General features: G+C 44.7%; 1 long non-coding RNA gene across 1 annotated transcript; it reads left to right on the forward strand.

The window, feature by feature from the left end:
- Window positions 1-16,578: 16,578 nt before the first annotated feature.
- LOC123072910 (uncharacterized) lies at window positions 16,579-21,519 on the forward strand. Its single transcript, XR_006435478.1, has 4 exons — window positions 16,579-16,851; window positions 17,196-17,299; window positions 18,099-18,172; window positions 20,895-21,519. It is a non-coding gene; the product is annotated as an uncharacterized lncRNA (long non-coding RNA).
- The last annotated feature ends 1,968 nt before the right edge of the window (window positions 21,520-23,487 follow it).

The raw sequence follows: 23,487 nt of genomic DNA on the forward strand, positions 1-23,487 counted from the left end.
ACCAGCAAATTCCTTAGTGAAGAATTCATAAAAATCGCCTATTCACCCTCCTCTAGTCGATATAACGCACTTTCAATTGGTATCAGAGCAAGGTACTCCCTTGTTCTGTGTGATTTTGGTTTAACCGCCTGGAGTTTTAGTTATGTCGACCGCAGGTATGATCAAGGTCTTGGCTGGGTGTCCTACCTTTGATGGAACGGACTACCCCTACTGGAAGAACAAGATGTGAATGCATCTTGAGGCAATTGATAACGATCTCTGGTATGTTGTGGAAAATGGTGTCCCCACTGTCACTCCCTCACTGAACGCTACCGATGTGAAGAGATTCAAACAACTCGATTCTCAAGCGAAGAATATCATATGTGGTCATCTGAGCAAAGGACACTATGGAAGAGTGAGTGCTTTGGAAACTGCTAAGCTTATCTGGGATAGGCTGTCCAAAGTAAATGAAGGAGTTTCAACTCAGCGTGACTCTCAAGTCAATGTTCTTCGGAATCTCTTCAACCGCTTCAAAAGACTCGACAATGAGAATGTCCAACAAACCTTTGATCGCCTCACTGACATCTCAAATGAGCTTCAAGCCCTCGGTGCCACTGACATCACTGATCATGAAGTTGTGAAGAAACTGCTAAGATCGCTTGATTCCTCATTTGATACTCTGGGACTGATGATACAAGAACGTGCTGACTACAAGTCGCTAGATCCTGCTGATATCCTCGAAAGGCTAAACACTCACGAGTTCCAGCTTGCTGAAAAGAGAGATCTCTATGGCTCAAACTATGGCAAACCACGTGCCCTGAAGGCCAAGGTTGTGTCTGACTCTGAATGTGAGGATTCTGGTAGTAGCCTTGGTGATCCTGAAGAACTGAGCCAGGATCTAGCACTGCTTGTGAAGAAATTCCAGAAGTTCACAAGACGTGGTCGCTTTGGAAAATCCTCAAGAGGAAATGATTCCTCATCCAGTGACTATAAGAGAAGACTTTGCCACAAATGCAAGAAGCCTGGTCACTATATTCAAGATTGTCCTCAATGGGAAAAGGAAATGAAGAAGAAGAAATACAAGGATTACAGTTCTGATGATGCGAAGAAGAAGAAGAAATCGTCAAAATCTTCGTCATCAAAATCTTCGAAGTCTTCATCTCACAAGAAGGGCAGCTCCAAGATGGCTCGGGCATTCATTGGCAAGGAAATGGACTCTGAAGCTGAATCTGAGGAAAATGATGAAGAGGAGGAGTCTGAAGAATCTGAGTCTGGTGTGGCGAGTCTGGCCGTTGCTACTGCCTTCGTCAGCAAGTCCATCTTCAACACTGAAGAAACTGACTCCACCGACAAGCCTGATGAAGATAATGATGGCTACGCTCCAACCTATTGCTTCATGGCGAAAGGTGCTAAGGTACTCAAATACAACTCCTCTGACTCTAGTGAAAACGAATCTGATGAGGATCTCAAGCCCAGCTACTCTAAACTTGCTAAAATTGCTGTGAAACAACAACGGGCTCTTGAAAAGGTTCAAAACATGCTAGATAAAAGTGATGATATGTTGGGTGAAGAAATGGATCGCACTAAAGCCTTGACTGAAAATCTTCGGAGACTTCAGTCTAGGTATGATAACCTTCAAGGTCATCATAACTCTCTCTTGTCTGATCATGAGAAACTTTCTTATGAATTTCTTCAAGAAAAGCAAGATCACGAGAAACTTTCTCTTGAATCTCTTCAAAGAAAGGAAGATCTTGAAAAGCTAAGAGTGTGTTATGAAGATCTTCAAAAGGAGCGCGATTCATTACTAGCTCAACAAATCAGCGCTTCTCAGGAAGAATTTGTTCCTCCATGCTTAAAGTGCATTGAACGTGAATCTGCTAATTCTTCACCTGAATGTTCAAATGCTTCAAATGTTACAAATTCTTCATCTGCCTCTGCTATCACTAATTCCTCATCTGAGGACATTGCTAGTATCACTGACAATGCAGGGCTGAAGGAATTGTACATGACAGGCATGTACAAAAGCCTCAAAGGGCATCAGACGCTTTGTGATGTGCTCAAAAAGCAGATCCTCAACAAAAACCCTAGGAAAGAGGGTATTGCATTTGAGAGGAAACTCAATGCTGATGGAACATATTGGAAGCCTGAACAGTACCCCAAAACCTCATGGGTTGCTGCAAAGGGACCTCCAGTTGATCCATCTAACTTATCTGGCTTTACATGTGAATCTCCTCATTCTTCTGATGAGTCATTTGACTCCAACTATAAACTGTTCAAAAATCAGAATGGTGAAGTATTTGCTAGATATGTTGGCACTAACTGCAGGAACGGTTCCCCTATGAAGAAAATCTGGGTTCCCAAAAGTTGTGTTGAAAGTCTTCAGGTGAATGTCCTCATGACACCACCTGTGAAGAACCGGAACCCCAGATCAAATTCTTTATATGGACCAAATTCTTCATATGGATCAAATTCCTCAACTGGATCAAAGTCCTCATATGATTATCATCGTGCTAACAACTCTGTCTCGCAGGGTAGAGCAAAGGGCTATGAATATGTGCATTATTCTTCAAACTATTATGTTCATAAGTCCTCGAAGAATTACTTTGCTTATTCATATGCTTACCCTAACCCCTCTTATGTGAAGCGAAATGGTTTGGCATCTTTGCCACCTTTCTCATATGGTGCCCGCAGAATGATGAACTCTTTGCCACCCCTCCAGATGTGGGTGGTGAAGAAAAAGAACTAATCTCTTCTGCAGGGTCAGGTCTCCAGACGTGCTCTAACGTCTGAAGAATTTGCTGGGGACCTGACAAAAATGCCTGAAAGGACGCAGGCGAATCATGATGAAATGAACTTTCATTTCACACGTCCTGATACTGCTATATCTGTTTACTGCTTGATGAAATTCATCTGATGAACTTGATATCATATTCTTCACTGATGAAGCATATGAGATTGTAAGCTACACTAATTCATCTGCAGGATGATCAACCCAAAACCACTGAATGGGTCCTCGATAGTGGATGTACAAATCACATGACTGGTGACAAGAATCTATTGATGGATGCTCCCTTATCACCGTCACCTCTGAAGCATATCATCTTTGCTGACAAAGGCAAAAGTCGGGTATTGGGTCTTGGTAAGGTTTCTATCTCTAAGGATAAGCACATGGACAAAGGCATGCTTGTTGAGTCCTTAGGATACAATCTCATGTCAGTCTCAATGCTTTGTGATCTTGATATGGTTGTTGTCTTTGGCAAATATCGCTGTTTTGTGATTATGGAAGCTGACAATTCCAAAGTCTTCGAAGGCTTTAGGAGAGGAGATCTGTATATTGTTGATTTCTCTACAGGACCACAACCAGTCGTGTGTCTACTTGCAAAAGCTTCAGAAGGCTGGCTATGGCATCGACGACTTGGTCACGCAGGCATGAGGAATTTGAACATGCTTGCGAAGAAGAAGCATGTCATTGGCATTGAGAATGTCAAATTCCTCAAGGATCACTTATGCGGAGCCTGTGAGGCTGGAAAAATGACCAAGGCCAAGCATCCAGCGAAGACTATCATGACCACTACCCGTCCATTCGAATTGCTTCACATGGACCTCTTCGGACCTAATCATTATTCAGCAGTCACTAATGATGCATCTCTATATGGTTTTGTCATTGTTGATGATTATTCTCGATATACATGGGTACACATTGTTACTTACAAACATGAAGTGCAGGAAGTCTTCAAACGATTTTCTTCGAGGGCTTCAACCAACTTTGGTGTGAAGATCAAGCATATCAGAAGTGACAATGGAACTGAGTTCAAGAATTCCGGTCTTGATGCATATCTTGATGAACTTGGTATTACTCATGAGTTATCTGCTCCCTATACTCCTCAGCAGAATGGCGTCGTGGAGCGCAAGAACAGAACTCTTGTTGAGATGGCTCGCACTATGCTTGATGAGTACAAAACGCCTCAGCGTTTTTGGATTGATGCAATTGATACTGCTTGCCACATCATCAACAGAGTATATCTTCACAAATTCTTCAAGAAGACTGCCTATGAACTCCTCACTGACAAGAAACCCAATGTGAGTTATTTCAAAGTCTTCGGTGCTAAATGTTGGATTAGAGATCCTCACCACAACTCTAAATTTGCACCGAAAGCACATGAAGGTTTCATGCTTGGTTACGGAAAGGACTCGCACACCTACAGAGTCTTCAACATTGTTCTTCACAAGATTGTTGACACTGTAGATGTGCGGTTCGATGAAACTAATGGCTCGCAACGAGAGCACCTACCTTCTGTGTTAGATGAACCAGCACCTGAAGATGCTATCAAGCTCAAGGCAACTGAGGATGTCATTCCGACTGAAGAATCTGCTGAAGAATTCATTCCGGTTCATGAAGAACGTCGAGCTGATGCACCTGAAGAACATGATGAGGAAAATGGTGCTGAAGAAAATGCTGATCAAAATCCTCAGCGACAACCAACTCATCCACGCGTTGCAAAAGAAGTGCAAGTGGAGAAGATCATCGATGACATTAGCGCACCAGGTCCTCTCACACGCTCAAAAGCATCACATTTATCTAACTTTTGTGGGCACTATGCTTTTGTCTCTATCACAGAGCCCACTAAGGTAGATGAAGCATTTCTGGAGCCAGAGTGGATTCAGGCTATGCAAGAAGAATTACATCAGTTCGAGCTGAACAATGTCTGGGAATTGGTCAATCGCCCAGATCCTCGCAAGCATAATATCATTGGCACAAAGTGGATCTACCGCAACAAGCAAGATGAAAATGGCCTTGTGGTGAGGAATAAGGCACGACTAGTAGCTCAAGACTACACACAAGTTGAAGGAATTGATTTCGATGAAACTTTTGCACCTGTTGCTAGACTTGAGGCTATTCGCATTTTACTTGCCTATGCTAACCATCTTGATATCATCTTATATCAAATGGATGTGAAAAGTGCATTCCTCAATGGTAAGCTTGAGGAAGAAGTATATGTTGCTCAACCCCTAGGTTTTGAAGATCCAAAGAATCCTGACAAAGTCTTCAGACTCAATAAGGCCCTCTACGGCCTCAAGCAAGCCCCTCGGGCGTGGTATGATACATTGAAGGAATTCTTCGTGAAGAATGGCTTCACACCCGGTTCACTCGACCCTACTCTTTTTACTAAATCATATGATGGTGAACTGTTTGTGTGCCAAATATATGTTGATGATATTATCTTTGGCTGTACTAACCAACGTTATAGTGATGAATTTGCCTATATGATGAGTGAAGAATATCAAATGTCTATGATGGGAGAGTTGAAATTCTTCTTAGGTCTTCAAATTCGTCAGCAGCACAATGGCATATTCATATCTCAGGAGAAATACCTCAAAGATGTACTGAGGAAATTCGGCATGCAAGATTGCAAAGGCGTCAAAATTCCTATGCCCACAAATGGCCATCTATGCACTGATGAAAATGGTATTGACTTTGATCACAAGGTATACCGCTCCATGATTGGTTCTTTATTGTACTTATGTGCATCTAGGCCAGATATAATGCTTAGTGTTTGCATGTGTGCCCGATTTCAAGCTGCACCAAAGGAATCACACCATAAGGCTGTGAAGCATATTCTTCGATATCTAGCTCACACACCAACACTAGGATTATGGTACCCCAAGGGCTCTGCTTTTGATCTCATTGGATATTCTGACTCTGACTATGCTGGTGATCGTGTGGACCGCAAGTCAACATCTGGTACTTGTCATTTCCTCGGACGATCTTTGGTCTGTTGGTCCTCAAAGAAACAGAACTGCGTATCACTGTCTACTGCTGAAGCTGAATACATTGCTGCTGGCTCTTGCTGTGCTCAACTGCTTTGGATGAAGCAAACCCTCAAGGACTATGGCGTCAACGTGAAAAACGTGCCTCTCCTCTGTGACAATGAGAGTGCCATCAAGATTGCTCACAACCCAGTTCAGCACTCGAAGACTAAGCACATCCAGATTCGTCATCATTTTCTTCGTGATCATGTGTTGAAGGGCGACATCTCCATCGAGCATGTGAAGACTGAAGAACAGCTAGCTGATATCTTCACCAAGCCCTTGGATGAGAAGAGATTTAGCAAGTTGCGGTGTGAGCTAAATATCTTAGAATCTTCGAATGTTCTTTGAAAAGGACACACATCCTAACCCTTATGCAGAATTGATGACTTAGATGTGCAACACATGAAGAAACGTTTTTCTTCAATCAATGAAGAATAACACTCTAAGTGTGAAGAAATTAATTAAGAATTTGATTCTCAGAACCCTACGACAATTGTACGCGGTGTCTGAAATCATCATTCTTATACGGTGGGTCACGCCACCACAAAAGTTGAAAATCTTCAATTTGAGTTTTTCCTCATTTTTGAAATTCTTCAGTTTTTCAAATTCTTCAACTTTGCAAAATCTTCACTGGTTCCGTCGTTTTTCTTCATTGGCTATATATATATATGAGTTTATGTCCTCTACAGCATTCACTTTTTGCTATTTCTTCAAGTTGCGATTTCTGCTAAGTGAATGTGATCGGACCCTTCCCCCTCTATGCTATACTCACCCCAATCTATTCACAAATTCTTCATGTGCGTTCTGATTGAAACTCGTTCAAAATCTTCACTGTGTCCTTGTCAGCTGAAGAAACTGCGAACGGAATTTTAAAACAAATCTTATCCAGATTTTCGGTTTTACCGCTCAAACCGTTCCGCATCCCATGATGCATTATTTTATTCATCCACGATCTTACACGATCTCATCTGCACAGTACGTGGGTGACACATGTCGCGTGAAGAAGAAAGGGCAGGGGCATGTTCGTCCCAAAATCTTCGGGCGAACAGTTTTTACCGTGGCTATAAATACCCCTCTCCCTTCCTTACTTCATTTACTCCGCTCGGTCGCTGTCTCTCGCTCGAACTCTCCTCAAACCCTAGCGCCGCCGCTATTCCATCGCCGTCGGTGAGGAAGAGCTTCACTGCCTCGACCTCGTCGCCGTCGTACTCGCGCCGGCTGCGGAAATCTTCACTCCGCCGCCGCCGTAGCTGTCTTCCTCTGCCAAGTTAGGGCGTGGGAGATCTAACTTGATGAACTTCACCACGGTTCATCTCTGTTCGTCGTGTTCTTCAGTTCGGGTAATTAAAAGTCACTTTTATTACTCGCTTTGATTCTCAAACTTTTCTGAAAATCTTCAAAGGTGTTTTATTCTTCAAATCTTCACATATGAACACCTCACACACTGTATGCTCTTGATCCATCTCTCTAAGCACTCAATTCTTCAAGATTCCTCAATTGTGCGGATTTTCGATCTGTACAACTCTGGAACCTAAGACAAGAACGCTTAGTGAAATTCCTCAAGGCTCAACTGGTCAAATTCCTCAAAACTTGTCTTTTCGAAAAACCTTCTGAGAACGCATATGACCTCTCCAAATTCCTCGCACCTACACTCTGTTCACAGGTACTCATGTCCGCTGCTGAATCACTAGGTTCTCATCAACTTAACTCATTTGCAGCGTTCCTCGAAGAAAAACTGCATACTTCTTCAGAGTGTTCAATTGTTCAAATTCCTCATCTGAAGAAAATGGCAGAAGGAAAGAGACCGCAGAAAGGAGGAAAGAAACCGGAGGTCATGACTGCCTTCGAGATCCCTGATGAAATATACAAAGATTATTGCACACCTGATGAAGCCAAGTTTGGCAAAGAGAACAAAAATCAGCGCAAAGTGCGCATTCAGAGGATAGAACGAAGATGGGCACGAGAATGGAGGGAATATCGCTATGTTACTCCAAAGTACATGAAGAAATTCGCCTTAAACCCTCCATGCCCAAGAGCTCCATTGGCACCTGGCCAAGTCGCTGATCCCACCAGCATCAAGCGTGGTGAGGACTTTCTTGAAGAATGGTCTAGGCGTCAAGCAAAACTGGCAAGACAAGCCAAGGAGGCAGTGAGGAAATTCAATGAGGATTCTGCTGCTGCTGCTGCCACTGAGACCTCGGTCAAGCTGAGGAAATCAATGCCGAAGAAGCCTGCTCGCAAGCCAAGTGCTTCACCATCAGCGCCCTCATGGCCCAGTTCCTCAGCCGCGCCCTCACGACAAATTCCTCAGAGTTCTGCTGCTCCACCAATGTCCTCAGCAGCTCCCTTCAAGTCCTCAACTCCTGTGCATTTGGCTACATGTCAAAGGACTCAGGGTTTCTCGATTGCTTCTGGTGTCTCAGCAAGTTTCTCAGCTGCACCAATGTCCTCATCAGGCCCCACTCTGCTGAAGACAAAAGCAACAGCTCGACGCGGTCCTCGGCCAAGTCCTAGAAAGAAACAGGTTGCTTTCCACGTGCCCTCTGATGATGAGGCTTCTAATGAAGAACTTGCAGAAATCATCAGAGACAGACAAGCAAAGGCCGCTAGAGCCAAAGGAACACATGTGCCTCTGCTTTTGGATCCGAAGAAGATCCTTGACTTCATCGACTTATGGCATCAGGATCCAAACACTCCAATGCCTGATCTGCCTCTGACTCCTGGTCAAAGTCATATGCTGACCCATTTCATCGCTGAAGAGAAATGGAAATTTGAAAAGGCTCGTGAGATCAAGAGAGCACAAGCTAGAAAGGGGAAGCTTCTGAAGAAGAACATCATCAGACTGACTCCTGAAGAACTTCTCAAGGCTCAATCTGAGATCCAAGCCCTCGGCAAGGATTTTGATGCATACAATGCTGATTGGCAAGGAGCCAAAGTGAGATTCGTCAATTTGACGAAGAAAATGACAACTGTTGCAGCCTCATCGCAACAAGAAAATCCTCAGGCTACAGACTCTGCTCAGCCTGCTGAAGAACATGCCATCACTGCTGATGACTTTCAGCCTGCTGATGAGAATACAAGTTCCAGGGCTGATGACTCCATTCCAGCTGCTGAAGAAATTCCCAGGGCATCCACTAGTGGTGCGCCTGAAGAAACTGAAGAGATCAGGGCAACTACACCAGTTGCGCCTGAAGAAACTGAACCACAGTCCTCAGCTCCTCCTGCGCCAAACCAACTCCAATTCTTCCTTCTGCCTATGAAGTGAAGAAGACCAAGGCTGCAGAGCGAGCTGCAGTGAAGAAAAGGAAGGCATCAGCTGCGTCAAATTCTTCGGCCGCGAAGAAAATGAAGCCAATGACCAGCTCGCTTGAAAATCCCATTGATGCCGTTCCCATTTCCTCCATGTCATCTAAGGAGATTGTTCCTTATGGAGAAGACTACAAGATCCCAAGCGGATCTGATGAAGAAAATCATTCTGTTGCTACCTCAGAACAGTTTGATGAAGAAATTGAAGTGGAAGCATTCCCTTCAGCGCCAGTCGTTTCCTCACCTATGCCTCAGTTCATAGCTGAAGAGGCTGGTGTTGAGGAAATTGAAAAAGAAGAAGAAGACGTGGATATTGGGTGCACTACACCAGTGATGAACGATGACTTTTGGGAAAGTCAGCATCCCAATACTCCTCTCTTCACCCCCATTCAACAAATTCCTCAGTCCCCGGCTACAACTATTCAAATGGGCTCTGAAGAAACTCATCCCACATCGTCTGTTCATGAAGAAATTCCAGCCGCTAGTGCTGAAGAACCTGCTGCTGATCCTCAAACTGCACAAGAAGAGGAACCAGAAATTCCTCAGCCTGAAGCACCTGAGATCGCGATTCCTGAGGTTGTGCTGCAAATCACTGACACCCCTCTGCCCAAACCGAAGAATCCGTTCTTGAGCAAGCAAAAATTCAAGGCTGAAGACTTCTTTTCTGAGCATGTGTTCTTCATTGATTACAATCCATATGACTCTGCTCGCATAAGGAAAAGACGTTTCTGGACTGCTACTCAAGCCAACTTCTATTCCTCAGTGCTCTTTGACAAGGACAAAATCTTCGATCATGAGCATATACCTCATGTGGATATGGAATCTCTGCCGTGCTTCGAGCCAGTTCTCTGAGTTATTCACGATGCAGGACTACTGAATTTCTACACTGATATCTGTGATTGGAATGAAGACCTCATTCTTCAGTTCTATGCCACTTTGCATATCACCGGAGATGCTGAAGATGTCAATTCATGGGTGCTGGATTGGATGACAGAAAACACTCACTACAAGGCACCAGCAACTGAATTGCTTCGTGTCCTTCCTCTTGATCCTCCCCATGACAGTGCACGTTGCATCTACAATGACCGCGAACTGACAGATCATTATATGCAAGTGCTTATGAAGCCTTTGAAGCCAGGGCAGGCCCCTCGAACCAAATTCCTCGTCAAGGAACTGCTGTATGTGCCTCGGACTGTCTATCGAATCCTGACAAAGACAATGAGTCCTATCAAAGGCCACGACTCAAATGATGAAGATGTCGTTGGCATCATGAAGAACATGCTTTTCAACATCATTCATGGTGTTCCCGTCAACTTCCATGATTTCTTCATGAGGACTCTGGCTAATGTTGCAATGTCACCTTTTGAGCTGAAGCCCTATGCGCCTTGGATTATGAGATTCATAAGGGCAAGATCTTCACTGAATTACAAGGCTGACACTCTGAACCATGGTAGCTACTTGCCGCCCATTGAAGTCCTCAGGCGACCAGTTTCATCATCTGATGATAAGGGCAAGGCAGCTGTTGTGATCGATGAAGGCACTCGTCCATTGGATGGTCAATTCCGTCTAGCTACATCTTACTCCACCAATGACGATTCTGCAACACATGACACTGCCGCAAATACCTCAGCTAAGCAAAATCCTCAAGCCACAGCACCCAGGGTGATGACTGACCGTGAGTTACTCCTCAGTCTTCATCAGAAGGTTGATCACAATCACAAATGGGTGAAGCGTCAATTTGCTGCAATTCTTCACAACATGAACTCAACCCATGATGCAGTGAAGAAAAATCAGTATCACCTTCATGAAACCCTCAACCGCACCTGGGCTGTTCTTACTCATGTATATTCCGCGGAAGAACTGAAGAATATGGGTCTCCAGGAAGCATTTGACTGGTCTGCACCACCTCCGAAGAAATTCAAGAGAGTCAAAGTTCCTGATCTGGTGGCCAGTTCTTATTCTTCATCGCGTGAAACTGATGAACATGAAGATTTGAACGACACTGCGGCAGGCCCTACTTCAACGACCAACCCCGACAACGCTGGCGCTCCTCCATCAACTTGAAATTCTTCAGGGGCGTTAGTCCTCAGTTTCGATCCTTTTGGTCATTTGATGACAAAGGGGGAGAAATCTGAGTTAGTCTTCAAGCGGGTTTATATTATGGGCGTTTTGTTAAGTTACAACTCTCGTTCTTCCGAAACCTTTTATTGGATCGAGTTGTAATCTTAAATCCGATGGTTCCTTGATACTTTTGGTCGTGCTCTGATGCTTTTGATGCACTGAGCTCTGAAACTTTTGATGTGCTATTCTGCATGCTTATTCCTTGTTAATATTATTGCACGCATGCTGAATCTCATCAGGCACCATATTTCATCATGCATTTCAAATTCTTCATATTATATATCAAATGCGTGTATGAATTACAAGATATAGGGGGAGATCTCCATGATTCAATTCTTCAAATGTGCATTGCCTCAAAAGCAAATTCCTCACTATGCACATATTCAGGGGGAGTTCTTCTATATCTTGCAATCAAATTCCTCAATATCAGTATTTACACTTCATATGTTTATCCCCGTTAAAAACTTAACCTATGTTGTCATCAATCACCAAAAAGGGGGAGATTGTAAGTGCATCTAGTGCCCCTTAGTGATTTTGGTGTATTGAAGACTTATAGGTTAAGTAACTGATGCGTTTGTGAGTGTACACAGGTCTATAAGTCTATGAGGAGTTCGATATTTACAGAGAAAGTCGACCCCTAAAAATGAAGTTCTTCGACTGAAGACTTTGATATTCTGAAGACTTTCTGAAGACTTTGAAAGTGAAGAAATTGGTGTGACCTTGAAGACTTGGTATTCACTTGAGGAACATGAAGCGTGAAGACTTTTGTTGTCGTAGTTTCATTTTCTCTTTTTTGAGTCATATGAAACACCGTACTGTTAAAGGGGGTCGAGGAAATACTAAGGAAAAATTTCCATGTGATGCTCAACTCAAAATCCTACACCTACCAATCCCTTCGAGTGAAGCCATTGGAAATCTCATACAGTTCAGTCAAATTCTTCAGTGACAGAGACGCAGTTCTTCTGGTCACTGAGGACTTTGCTCTGACTGAGGAGTTAGGAATTCGCCAGTGTGAATTGCCTACACAGTGAGGAACATGATAGCCCTGAGGAATTTGAGAGTCAAATTTCTGACCGTTGCTGTGCTGCGCGCCAGCTGTCCAAAATATCTTGTCCACCTAACGGTCATATCATTGAAGGGCATTTATGTCTTATCATGTCGGGCTGCTCCCTAGGCTATAAATAGCCGCCCCCTACAACCACTAGTTGGTTGGCTGCTCCGATAGAACTTGACACTTGTCACTTGAGAGCAACCCATCCTCCGAGGACTTTGAGCGAAAATCATCAAGTGAGGAAAATACAAAACCAAACCCCCACAAACCCAAAGTGATTGAGCATCACTGAAGAAATTGATCCTGCGTGGATCCGATGCTTGTTACCTTTGAAGACTGTGCTTCTTCCAGACGGTTAGGCATCAAGGTCTAGAGCATCCAAGAGGAATTGTGGATCGCCGAGTGACCAAGTCTGTGAAGGTTTGGAAGTCACCTGAAGACTTACCACGAGTGATTGGACGAGGCCTGCGTGGTCTTAGTTCAAGGAGAATACGGTGAGGACTGGGTGTCCTGAGTTGCGGCTCAGAGACTGGGTGTCCGGGACTGTGTGTCCTCGAGTTTAAATACTCAGCCGCTCCAACCAGACGTACAACTGAGACAGCAGTTGGAACTGGTTTACCAAATCATTGTCTTCACCAACTGACTGGTTCTATTTCCTCAACTCTTTCATTTCCTCATTACTGTGTTGAATGTTGTTCATATCTGTGCTTGAAGACTTTGACTGAAGACTTTCACAAATTCCTCAGTTCAATTTCTTCAGTCTGTTTGTCTTCATCTTGTTATCCTGTGTTTACGCTTTCCGTACTCTGTGCTAGTCTTCATTTCATCATGATGACTATGTTTGTATCCTGTTATGTTTACTTCTGAGTACTTATTCCGCTGCAAGTAGTTCTTCGCTAAGGAATTTCCTCACCAGCAAATTCCTCAGTGAAGAATTCATAAAAATCGCCTATTCACCCCCCCTCTAGTCGATATAAAGCACTTTCATACCGGGACCACCAGAAGGGTCCCGGGGGTCCACCGGGTGGGGCCACCCGTCCCGGAGGGCCCCATGGGCTGATGTGGGAGGGGAGCCAGCCCATAGTGGGCCGGTGCACCCCCCTAGGCCCACCCCCTGCGCCTAGGGTTGAAACCCTAGGGGGGGGTGCACCACATGCCTTGGGGGGCACTCCTCCCCCCTTGGCTGCCGCCCCCTTGGGAGATTCAATCTCCCAGGGCCGGCGCCCCCCCTGGGGGCCTATATAAAGGAGGGCAAGGGGGAGGGCAGCCGCACCCTTGTGCTTGGCGCCTCCCTCCCCCTGCTACACCTCGTCCTCCTCCCGTAGTCGCTTGGCGAAGCCCTGCTGGAGTTTTGCTGCATCCACCACCACGCCGTCGTGCTGCTGGATCATCATCAACCTCTCCTTCCCCCTTGCTGGATCAAGAAGGAGGAGACGTCTCCCGTCCCGTACATGTGTTGAACGCGGAGGTGCTGTCCGTTCAGCACTTGGTCATCGGTGATCTGAATCACGGCGAGTACGACTCCATCATCACCATCCCCTTGAACGCTTCCGCACTCGATCTACAAGTGGTATGTAGATGCAAACTCTCTCCCATGACTCGTTGCATAGATGAACTCATAGATGGATCTTGGTGAAACCGTAGGAAAAATTTTAATTTTCTGCAACGTTCCCCAACAATGTGAGCTTCTCAAACATAGTTATTAAGTAATTTATATTGTTTATTTCAAAATAGTTGACAGCTTATTTCCATTGACAACATATTTTCATTCTTCAAATAATGTGCGGAAGTTGGTAGACAAAACCCACTACACCGATGGTTCCGAATTACTTATAAGGAGAAAAATCATCTGATCGCATTTTGTACTGATCTTGAGAATTACAATATCTACAATCGAACTCCTCAACATTATGGTCAATACGTGCCACTAGTGCACGTGTTGAACTACGGTAACTACCATGGAGATACCCTGGTTAGATTTTTTACTATTACGACATTTGTGCATCTTTTTGCATACTTCTAAAACTAGTACATCATTGCTAACTACGAAGTTATTACTATGTTTTTCAACAGATAATCCTGAATGATTGTGTGCCTCATCTGATGTATACACATGGTCACCTTGACGTTTTGAACATACAACCAGGTCGTCCTACGAATCTCAACTGTCCATACCGGATTTCTAAAAGAAGTGGAGACATGACAATCAAAGAATGGAAAAAATATATGGACAGTCGTAAGGAGCTTCTTGGAAGCAAAGGGAAGCGAAGCGCAAGAATTGGAGACATGATGATCTCCATTCTTCATAATGGAGAGTCAGGTGTTTAGGTCCTACCTGATACTGATGATCATGTGCTAAGAACAATTATATAGGGTTGGGTTTGATGACTACGAGGATGATGATCGTATGACTTGTTATTAATAACGAGCAGAAGTTGTATGATGATGCATGATTAGTAGGACTTGTTGTTATATATGATGATGTATGATGCGAGCATGAAGAGTTATTATATATCAGCGGGTGAAATGAACATAGCAGTAGCGTTGGTAAACCAAGCATGAATATATAAGAGAGGACACTTCTCTCTATTAGCTAGCTAATAACAACCTAAATTAACCCCCAAAACCCCCAAACCAGCCACTTTCAAAAAAAAAAACTCAGCTCCAGCCAGCTGCTAACGCGTGGAAGCCTTTTGGTCCCGGTTTATGTCACCAACCGGGACCAAAGGCCCCCCTACCTGGGCTGCCCGCAGTGGCCACGTGGAGGCCTATCTGTCCCGATTCGTGTAAGAACCGGGACTAAAGGCCAAGGGCATTAGTACCGACCTTTTAGTCCCGGTTCTTAAACCGGGACAAAAGGCCCTTACGAACCGGGACAAATGCCATGTTTTCTACTAGTGAGAGCGACCTCTCTTTTATAGGCACACGAGAGGCAGGCGAACATGAGGCGAAGCAAAAGAGGAAGACGAAACAAACATGCAGCAGCCAAAGGGTGCAAGGTTCGTATTCAATCTCCACTACAGAAAAACTTTTCAGCTCCCGTGTGACCAAAAATTTAGACAATGGCTCGGCTCATTCCCGCAAGCTATGGCGCGTGGTGACGAGGCTTGTCGTGGCGTGGCGGGTGGCGGAGGAGGTGCGCACGTGAATGTTTCTCTTGCTCTCATCCTCATACATGTGGAGAAACAACTTCCCTTATAAGGAGGTCTAACTCCTACTAGGTGAGAAGTATGGGACTAAATTTTAGTGCCACCTCTTGACTTGTATTAATTGGTTAAGTGGGCCTCTAGCATTTATTAGGAATTCTAAAAATGCTATTGAACTGGCCCAAAAATAGATTAAATTTCAACAGTATTGTACGATCTACATTGATGTTGGAGTTCTAAAGGGAAGAGGAGGGTCAACAACGGCGGTATGTAGCCATAGAGATGACAACTACCTTGGGAAGTTCAGCTCATGTCATTGAGGGAGTCTTTGACCCTGCCACACTGGAAGCCATTGCATGTCGAGAAGCCTTATCCCTTGTAGAAGACCAACATCTTCAGAATGTGGTCATAGCATTAGACTGCAAACAAGTAACCTCTGATATATCCAAGGGTGCTCGAGGTAGATACAATGCTATCATTACTGAGATAAATCTCAAAGCTCATAGCTTAGCTAAGTTCTTGCTTTCGCGAGGTGCGGGGCACCACGTAGTTTGGCCAACCCAATGACCCTCATTGTATCTCACTACATGTGGATTTTGATGAATAAAGCTTGTTGTTACCCCTCAAAAAATTTCTTTGACTTGTTGACCATGATTACTTGTTTGGACTTTTGTTGAAACGTCTTATCCTCATTAACTACTCCCTCCATCCGGAAATACTTGTCGGCGGAATGGATGTATCTAGATGTATTTTAGTTTTAGATACATCCATTTTTTATGCATTTCTGCGACAAGTATTTTCGAACGGAGGGAGTACATCGCACTTTTGTTGACCTCCATAAAACTTGTGGACTTTTGTTGAGCATCCATCCAGATAAGTGGGCCTTTTAAGCACGTGAACACTTATTTCTGAAGTCATAAGCATCCATTCGGATATAATGAACACTTTTCTCGCAACACGTAAAAATATTTTATTATTAAGTCTATCTCCACAAAAATATTTTTAAAACCTCTACAAAAGGATATTTCTCATTTGTTTTCCAAAAATCTCAGTGTAGAGTTTTTTTTCCCGTAAAAAACCCAGTGCAGAGGTTTTGAGGCGTCCATATGAGGCCATATAGGGCCTCAAGGCCCATGAAAGAATTTCACGCGCCAAACCCTAACTAATACCCTCCGCCTCCTCCTCCCCTGGCCGCCACCGCCCTCTTCGTTACGCGCCGCATCGGATTAGGCCGCAGCGCCCGCCGCCCGTCGTCGACCCCGATCTAAGCGCGCCGCCGGCTTGCTTACTCCCCGGCCCATCCATAGCATGACCAGTGGGTTGCGCGCCGTTGCTTCAACTGGATCCCACCCCAACCAGGTCGCCCTCGCCCGCCTCCTTCCCCAATCTGACGGCAACAGCGCCCGCCTCACCCCTGCTCGATCCTTTGTTTGCAAGGTAAGGTTATTCTAAACTTTTCTTTTGCTGGATGCATGTATTATAATGAGCTAACTGTAGAATTTGTTGGATTTACTACTCTCTCTCTGTCCCAAAATATAAGATCATTTCGGGTGTACTAGCTAGACTACATGTCTCTATGATGAATCTTGTTTAGTTATATGCAGCTTATAACACACATTTCAATAACAACAAAAAGATTGTTGTCATTTTCATGTGCCACATGAATCTAATATGTGTAATCATGTGTGCTCACCAGCTATTATATTGCCGGTGGAAGATAAAGATAATCAGGCGAGCTATTTTCTTAGTACTAACCTGCTATTTGTTTTCTTAACCACCAGGCTCAGTATTTATGTTTGTCTGAACTTCCCCAGTAAGATACCAGAGACATTTGGAAGGAAAGTAATCAATGGAAGTTCTAGAAAAAGTGAGGCTTATTCTTCAGGTATATTTCTCTAATATCCTAAGGGCCATTTAGAAAAGAATAGTCAGATTTGGTGAAAGAAGTAGTGTCATTCTCCATGCTACTTTCCCTTGAAACTAGTGAAAGCATCGATGATTCGGGTAATGAGAAATTCATGTTCTTGCTGCATTCTTCCTTATAAATAATAAATGTTCGCACTTATTTTTTCATCCTGTTTTTCTGTTTTATTCCTGCCACAATGTGCTTATCCACTAGCCACTTGCTATCAAAGGTAAAACTGAAAGGCCTTTTTTCTTCTATAGCTGCAAGTAATATTGAAATAGGCTAGGCATGTTGTGGTTATGAGCAGCTAATTAGCTGCAAGTGTCTTTTGTTTAACTGTAGCTTTTCTTTTGTTTGGAAATGATAATCTTCCTTAGGTAGCATCAAATTAATCCCCTGCCCATTCTCTGATAAATTTAATTTTATATTGCAGATACATTATTTAGTGCTCCATTGTTCGTTTAAGAAGCAACTCCATTAGCACGCGTGTTGTCACATGATGAAAGCTGCCATAAATGCATTCTTGACACTTTTAAGTAGTCTAATTAGATAATTTATAAGTTTTTGTCTAGAGCGGAGGATGCACTAACGTTGCTTCAGGATCTGTTTATTTGCAATTTCAGTTTGATACTTTTTCTAGAAAACTGGTTTTAGATTCTTACATGTAGTAAACTGTTGAACCACAGTTTAGCCAATATGGATTCATGTTTCTGAATGAAGGTCTTCTACCTGTTATTTTAATAGCATTGTCAGTTTATCTAAACTAAGTATCTGCCAGATTTTACTAATGGAGGAGTTGTTGGCAACTTACTGTGTCCATTAGCATTAAACCAAGCGTTGGAGCATGCTAAGGTATTTTCAAGATTATCTTTGTGGGTTTGGGTACCTAGTGCTAGGATTTGTCCTTTAAGTGGTGTTGTATGACATGCTATGGAAGTAAAGGAAATTGATGGCAGTCCCTAACTTGGTAAAAACATTAGTACATGTTTACTGGCATAGCAAAATTTGTTTTCGAACAACCAGGAGGAGCTCTGCTTTTTCACATAGAAGAAGAGAATTGAGCCGAAAACTGCCTTTTGATGTTTACCGGCATAGCAATTTTTCCTGCTCAAGAGCTTATATGATCTACTGACACAAGTTTATTGCTCTTAGCTGATTACTATTCAGTGACTTCTACATATATTTTCCAGTTCTATGAAAGAGGACACCAATAAATAGATAGCCTGCCTTTGCTTTTTCTCTAAAGGTTGACTGACCTTCTAAATTTCTTTCTTCATTGCAGTCTGTTATCTCAGTTCACATTACTGTGCAGCCAAACTGTTTTCATGGTTATCTGGTCTCCTTTTCTTCAATTGTTTTAGAACTGGGGCACATTGATCATTTTCATTTTCTCTCCATGACTTCAACATGCCCTACACCTCTCAGTTTTAATGGCATGTCAGCAATTATTTTAAGAGGAGTTCTGCTCCAGGCTGATACATAGATAAATTAATATCATTCTCAGTTCAAAGTGTATGTTTCACGGGCCTGCCTTTCCAAAAGTAAAGAGCCAAAAGAGATACATATGACCAGCTGGTGCTGACCCCCAAGTTATTTTTTTGAAACAACGAGGCTCCTCGTTGATTTGCATTAAAGAAACCACCATAAAGTTATTACAACTGAAACAGTTACAAACGAAAAAGAAAAAGCAAAGGCCTGCTGGCCGGACAAGACTTAGCACCCAGGCTAAACAGCAGCCTACCTCACCACAGCCAAAGCTAAGCTCCAAAGGTGCACAAGCCAAAGCTCAACCCAGCAGGTCATGTTTTATCACACCTGCAGACAGGAAACAAGCCAAAAGAAGATCCAATCCCTGCCAGAACCTCAGATAAGAATATTTAGCATTCTCAGATCCAACAACAGAAATCTATTAGCATCTATACCCAACAAGAGTCCACCAGACTTTCCTGTGGGATCTAATGCTGCCAGACAAAAAAATGATGGCCAGAAAGCTTCTTTGCCCAAGTTTGATTGGAATCCATATAAAGGATACTGTCAAAGCAATGAATTGGATCCCAACACTCAGAAATCAATGCCCTCGGGAACTTTTGTTTGTCAGGGTGTCCCAACCCCTGCAATTCCAAAAGATTCCTGACATTCTTAACCTTTTGTTTTGGGGGTCTACCCCTTTTTTTGTCTAGCTCAACCCTGGAAACAGGGGAGCACAGCATGAGGATTTCCCCCCTTGGGTTAAATAGATTAGCCTTTTCAAGGCTAGCATATAACCGAGCTTGAGGTTCCCTAGGGTAATTGTTTCTAATTTTTGTCATGTGAGATACTGCGATTTTTGAACTTCGAATGCAATTTGTCCTAAGGTTAGTAATTGTGTGCTTGGTTCCTTCTTTCCTTCACCTCATTTTTTTTCCTTCTGAACTTAACCTCCGAAAATGCATGTTCATATATGGATTCATGGTATATCGTGTTCAATTGGCTATCTCATCTTGGCAGTTCATATTTCTTGGTACATATTTAGACCCATGGTATTGTGTACAGTTTGATCTACTTTTGGTCTTGAAAGTGGTGCCTTTAGTGTGTATTTGATTGCCATGTGAACTCCGCAATTGCTCACACCTGTAGAGCTCTTCTCGTTGGAGCAGAATGAGAAACGCTTAACAACAGTAGGTAGTCTGTGATTTCTTTTGGCCAATCAGCTTATATATTCGTCTCAGAACAATGAACGTACAAACATTTTTCCATGCTTCTGTACATATAGAGAGCATATTCACTATGTTCTGGTACAAGTGTAGGTTAATCAGCCATCGGTGAGGATGGTTACCATTCTGCAACCCGGGCATCCTATCTAGCTTATATACATGCATGGTAACACAAATGGGCACAAACTGTAGAGACACAGACGAAAGTACACCCTCAGTATAGTCATTTAGTCTGACCATGTGATCTTCACATCTACCTGACCGTCCTCCCCATCGAGGTGCAACACATGATAGTTGTTGAGGTCGGCCTGGCATGTCGCGAGGCCTTTCACGATCTTACCATTGGAGTGATTCTGTAGATCTACTTCGATCTGTAGGGATGAGTCCAACGGCACGGCAAGAACTGATCTAGACAGTGGTATGGTTGTTGGTTCTTGTGACGACCCGATGTGCATGCTCTCATTGTTTGATTCGAATAGCACGACCTCACCTAGATAACTTCGAGCAATGATCCTCCCGTAGAAAGTATTCTCTCGTTGCTGGTGAAGCTTCACCTCAACAATAGCTTCCACCGCGTTGCTCAGAAGAGCGTATGTAACCACTGCTCTGGGGTGGTTATTGCACGTACAGCCCAGTTCCTCTGTGACAGCTTCATTATATTTTGTGGATGGATCATCTATGTCCAGAAGTATCTCAGCATGGCAATCATCAATATTGTACTCTAGGACAACGCACCCGTCCAGCGAGATCACTCGATATGGCCCCGTTAGCAGAAGCGGGCAGTGATTGTTGGCATTCTGTTTAATCATAGTGACAGATGGAATTTTGTCAAATTTTGCATTCACCTTATCTATTTATCTAATACCCTTTTTTTGAAACAGATGGGCGCTGGGCCGATTCATGCTGTTAAGCAGGGATGAAATATATGCTGGAATCAAACTCCAGGCATATGATATCATCTGAAAGCAAAATGGCATGTCCTATACTTCACACATTTGTCTTACTATTGACATGCAGAACTGCTGACCTGAGTGCCAGAATTTGAAGGTCTGAGAGACGCCCTCTTGCCGGCCTGGTTGCTGCTTTGTGTGTAGATGATCTGTCCACGCTTACCATCATAGACGATGATCTATTGACATGCAGAACTGCTGACCTGAGTGCCAGAATTTGAAGGTCTGAGAGACGCCCTCTTGCCGGCCTGGTTGCTGCTTTGTGTGTAGATGATCTGTCCACGCTTACCATCATAGACGATGATGGTGCAGCTCGGATCTCCCCTGCCTTTATAACTTATGGACAGCACCTCTGCCATTTCCCGTCCGAAGGACAGCATCGGAGGAGAACACAAGGTCTTGAGACCGATTCTCTCTCTTTCTCTCACTTTAAACCCGGCCTCAAGATTATGACTCATTCCCTAATCTGTACGAGGCAGTAGGTCGGTTAGTTGTTGTGACATTACAGGTACCAAGGTTCATCTATATATTCATAGGCAATATCCTTTTGGCAGAAGGAAGCAACTTTTTTCCTTCTTTTTTTTCTTATAAAAAAAGTGAGCAACTCCCGGGAATTGCTCTAACTTGGTCATCGTCAATCAAAATATAAAATGATGTTGCGTCTGCTGGCCTGTAACCTTCTGGCTCAAGCTAGGGGCCCAACAAGTGGCAATATTAGAAGAAAGCTCAAGGCACGTATTCCACAGTTAGTTTATTACTCAAGAGTTGAACAGCCTTTCTTTTACAGTTCAACATAGTAAATTCATAAATACTCGGTTTGGATTAGTCAAACTATAGTTGGTAAATGTAGACATAGTGCTGAAGACAAGCTGCCACCAGCTGCCCCTATACAAGAATATATGATCGGACTATAATATTGTACTAATAAATGTCTGCGACGAATGCCTGCCCCGGTTTACATCTAGCTTAACGCTGTAATCGCGAGCAGTAACCATCATCGAAAATGGCGATGGTGAACTAGAGAACTGAAGAAGTTCGTTCCGTCAGATGCATCCATCGGGCAAGAGAACTGAAAAAGTTGGACAATGGTTGTGTAGTATTGCGTTTGCAATGATCGATTCATCTTACCAAAAGTCTGATTGCTTGGCGTTACAATTCTCTGCCTACCTTCCTCTCCACGGAAGTCTGCTTCACAGGCTCGTATTCCTGTGATATGACGCCTTTGTAAGAAAATATATAACGAGTACTACAATTCTAGAACAAGGACATCTAGCAAGTAATGTGGACTAGTTGTACATATACATACGATATATGCTTGCTGCGTTATGTTAGAGCATCTCCAGCCTTTCGGCCCCACAGGGCGGCGAAAAAAAGCCGCCTAGGGTGAACGGGCGCAAGTTTGGTGCATGAGGGCGACTCCGTTCCTAGTCGCTCGGCGGAACTTTGTATAAATCTATGCAAACTCGGCGAAATTTCATTGAAATTTGTACAAGAAAAATAGATAAAACATGCAAACTACGCCTAGCCACTGCGCCGCGTCCACCGCCCGCCATTTACATGCCGAGAAGCCTATAGAAATGGGTGTAGTCATCGTCACTGTCGTCATCGTCGTCGTCGCGCGCCCCGCTGGAGCCGCCGTCGTCCCTGCCCAGGGTCACCGACGTGCGGTGGGGCGTTGGACGGTCCAGCCTCGTCCTCCTCGTCGCTGTTGAGGAAGATGACGCCGCCCTCCTCGCGCCCGCGGCGCCGGGCCTGGAGCTTCGCGTATGCTAGGCGCTGGCGGCGCACCTGCTTGCGGACGTAGTCATTTTAGGGCGGCCTCGTCATCGGGGGCCACCATGTCGACGTGCTCCAGCTTCACGGGGAGCAGGCCTGGCTCGGGCTTTGGTCGGACCAGGCGAAGGGAGTGCGGGGAGGAGCGGGCACTCTCGTTGATGACGAGGGCGCCGCTGTGGGTGCGGCGCCGAAGCGGTGGTTCCTCCGGCTCTGGCTTGACGGGGCGGAGAGTCGGCGAGCCGGAGGAGAGCGAGCCGGAGCACGACGACGAGGATGTCGGCTCCATCTGTTGCGGCGTCCAGGAGCTGCCTCGGCGGCGAGAGAAGGATGCTCGCCCCGGGTACTCGAGGTGCGGCACGTTGCGGGTCTCGATGTGATCGAGCACGTCCTCGAGGGTGCGGCCTGGCACGCCCCACCACTCGTGCCGCCCTTCGGCATTGAGGCGGCCGCGGGGGATGATGCCGTTGACGGAGGCGATCTGCTCCTGGCGGCGGCGCTCAAAGTACATCGTCCACAGCGTTTCGCTGTCGGCGGCGTACCTCGGCTTGTTCCGCTGCTCCTTCGTCAGGGACGGGCGGATGCGGGCGATCTCGGCCCGCCGTGCCGCCCCTTCGGGCACGGGTGGCATCGGGACGCCGCCGGCGCTCAGCCTCCACGCCCCCAGCACACGCATGTCTGGTGGCGCCGGATACTCGACCTCGTAAAGGCGGCGCGCCTCCGGCTCTTGGAGATGGCGGCGGCCGAAGCC

This window comes from Triticum aestivum, chromosome 3B (genome assembly GCF_018294505.1).
Source record: "Triticum aestivum cultivar Chinese Spring chromosome 3B, IWGSC CS RefSeq v2.1, whole genome shotgun sequence".
Taxonomy (NCBI): Eukaryota; Viridiplantae; Streptophyta; class Magnoliopsida; order Poales; family Poaceae; genus Triticum; species Triticum aestivum.